General features: G+C 44.7%; 1 long non-coding RNA gene across 3 annotated transcripts; it reads left to right on the top strand.

The window, feature by feature from the left end:
* Nucleotides 1-1,315: 1,315 nt before the first annotated feature.
* Nucleotides 1,316-3,383, top strand: LOC137179148 (uncharacterized). 3 transcript variants are annotated; one of them, XR_010927540.1, is made up of 3 exons: nt 1,316-2,495; nt 2,588-2,819; nt 3,010-3,383. It is a non-coding gene; the product is annotated as an uncharacterized lncRNA (long non-coding RNA). The 3 variants fall into 3 exon arrangements; XR_010927541.1 differs by having other exon boundaries at nt 2,585-2,819; nt 3,029-3,383; XR_010927539.1 differs by having other exon boundaries at nt 2,585-2,819.
* Nucleotides 3,384-3,391: the final 8 nt, after the last annotated feature.

Here is a 3,391-nt window from a genome sequence, read left to right as displayed (position 1 = left end):
TTTTCCACAACTTTCACCTTCAAACCCCTTTTCAGCTGCTAACATGACTGATCAAACCATTTCACAACAAGCAAAGACTGACGATGAATTTCTCTTACTAGCCGCAGCTGTTGAGGGACAAAGACTACAGACTGAAGTAGAAAATAGAGAAGAGCAGATAGCAGCTAGAGAAAGGGAAAGAGACAGTCAGGCTGCTAGAGAAAGGGAAAGAGTTAAACAGGAAAAGAAAGATAGAGCCGACGAAGAAAAAGCTAGGAAAGCTGCAGAAAAAGAAAAGAAAGCTAATTTGTCATTCAAACAGGTAAAAAGCCAGAAAAGAAAGGAAAAGAAAAGACATTTAGCTGCCGTTGCTGAAGAAACAGAGATAGACACTCAGGACAGCTCAGGAGAAAGTGAGGTAGAACTTGAGTTACAAGGAGCCAGAGGTAAGGGGGAGGAGTCTGACACAGATCATAGTGACGACACAGAACCTGCAGTCAGGCCAAAGATGACACAGAGACGACCCCACACTGCAAGTAGCAAAACTCAGAGACGAGGTACAACTAGAATGACACATTCACATCTGGAAAGACATACAAGATCGAAAACTAACATTTTAGAGCCCCCTCTAAACATTACATCCACCTCAATAAATGCTCCAAAAATCATGGTTGGCAACACAGCTGTCTGCAAACCATGGACTCCTGCTGAGATAGTTGGAATGACACAAAATGCCCCCAATCCGACCACAAACCCAGATGAATACTGGGGATGGTTAAGATATGTATGCTCTGTGTATAACTGTCTGATACCTGATGTTGAACAATTACTTGCTGGCTCATACAGAACGGAGTGGGATTTGTGCAAAGGTGAATTTCTTTTCCCTGCTCGGACAGAGGATGGCCAGTGGCCTCCTCATAGAACCATGATTGACTGGTTAAATGAAGAAGCAAAAACAGCAATAAGAAAATGTGCACGACAGCGCACTGACTTTAATAAAGTAATTCACTGTGTCCAAGATGCATATGAAACTGTACCTGAGTTTGTTAACAGATTTACACGTACTTGGGATAGCAATGCAGGAATAGGACGAGAAGGAAATGAATATTTTGTTGTTACAACCTTTGTGCAAAATCTAAAACCAAATGTTGCAGCTGCATACAAATTGTCTGTCACCGATTGGCAAACCAAAGACTGGAAAGCAACGGTAAACAAAATGATGGCGCTAGATAGGTGTGAAGTTTTTGCTGAAGACAAATCTGCCTCCTTCCCAAAACAAATGTTACAGCATGCGCGACAGGGGGGTGGACAACAGCATTTCAAAAACAATAACAAGCGGCACTTTCCTCTCCCTCTTTGGTACTTCAATGTGCCTCCACACAACCTACCAATCCAATTCCAGTTCCTTCCGCTAATGATGTCGTGACAATGCAAAATCACGCTGATGACAGGGAGCGAAGTCTTTGGTTGCGTAAAGGTTGTAAAGTTGACGCGGAGTCTGGCTTGTGGCTCCACCCTGATGGTCGACCGGTTTGCCCTCGAGCTCTCCTTCATGTACTGGCACGTGTGACGCATGGTCCAGCGCATGTTGGAAGAGGGGTGATGAATGATGTTATTCGCTCACAGTGGTTTGCTCCAGGCATTACTCAAGTTTCACAAACACTTGTGGATAGTTGTATGATATGTCAACAGACCAGAAAAAAGAATAGCACAGTGAAACATGACCACTTAGAACCCCCATCAGGTCCTTTTGTAAATATGCAAATAGATTTTGTACATATGCCAAGCTCACAAGGCTTCAAATACTTGCTAGTCATAACCGACAGGTTCTCGAAGTGGGTAGAAGCTTTTGCAACGAAAAAAGAAGATGCAAGAACAGTTGTAAAGTGTCTGCTAAAAGAGGTAATCCCTAGGTACGGAGTGCCGCAGGGAATAGATAGCGACAGAGGTCCAGCTTTTGTGTCAAAAATCACTCAGGGACTGTCAGAAATCTTAGGATTTAAGTGGCAGTTACATGTTCCTTATCATCCACAGAGTTCAGGTCAAGTTGAGAGAATGAATGCAACTATCAAAGACAGATTGACCAAAACAGTCCTAGCCACAGGCCTGAAATGGCCTGATGCACTGCCGATTGTGCTGTACTCCATTCGGAGTGCACCAAGTGCAACTACAGGACTGAGTCCTCACGAGGTGCTGATGGGAAGACCAATGTCCACAGGGACAAGTCCCCCACTGACACCACACAAAGCTACTCTGCTTTGGACGGATGAGTTCATGACTGAGTATGTGAAAAGACTAACAGAGATTTTGAGAAAGTATCATTTACAGGTGGCTGACAGACTCCCCAAACCATCGGAAGAACCAATTCATTCCTTTCGAGAAGGTGACCTGGTATTAATCAAATCTCTGGAAAAAGTGTCTTTGTCTCCTAGGTGGAAAGGTCCATACCAGGTGCTGCTGACTACTAGGACGGCCCTGAAGGTCGAAGGCAGAGCAGAATGGATCCACGCCACAAGGTGCAGACTGGCCCCCCCAACCACTGGCGGAGGAGAGCAGAGCCCTGGCAGATAACCGGATGGTTACTCCTTTTTTCTCTCCTGTTTAGTAGGTTCGGGCAGGGGACAGGTCAAGTCGGTCCAAATGAGAGAGAGACAGGAGTCTCTCTGATTCCAGGCGAAGGAGAGCGGAAAGGCTTTCCTTCTCATGACACAGTCGGTGCCATGAACCCAGTGCCCCATGGACAGGGGCGCCCTTTGCAGAATGATCCAGAAAATGCAGACCAAGAGCCAGATCTTGGACATACGGACAAATCAATGAGCCCATTGGGACTCTACAACACTGTAAGTCCTGACAAAACAGTGAGATACATTGACAATGCTGCAATGAGAGAGTCTGAAGAAAAAGAGTCAGAAAAGACTGATGGACATATTTTACCAGCTCTCTCTCGAGTTAAACGAATTGTGAATTCTATTGTTTTTAAATGTCCTATTGACAGATGTAAAATGAATGATTGTAATATTGCATATCCAGTTACTTTTTCTCGAGGTAGATGGCGGTGGTCTACATATGATAAAACACTGTTTGAGACGAAGCAGAGTTCATCCACGTCGACGAAGGTAACGTTTTCACTTGTTAGACCACTAAGCAGACCTCTGGAATTGTGGTGTTTCACCAGACAGCAACTGAGAGGTTCTCCTGATTGTAGATCTTGGAGTGCAAATTTCCAGGAGAAGGGGGGAGAACTGGTAAGCTGTAAGTTCATGGAGAATGATGATTACCCCTGGAGTGGTTACTTTGCATCCACTAACACAATTGCTCCAACTAAATCTGAACCAAGGGTGCAAAACAAATTACTGCGTAGCGCTCAGCAACCAGTAGTGCGAAAAGAAAATTCAGCCCTTAGTCTTATGCT

This window comes from Thunnus thynnus, unplaced genomic scaffold (genome assembly GCF_963924715.1).
Source record: "Thunnus thynnus unplaced genomic scaffold, fThuThy2.1 SCAFFOLD_88, whole genome shotgun sequence".
Lineage (NCBI taxonomy): Eukaryota > Metazoa > Chordata > Actinopteri > Scombriformes > Scombridae > Thunnus > Thunnus thynnus.
Note: the sequence above shows the minus strand (reverse complement) of the source record. Positions and strands in the feature narration are given on the sequence as shown.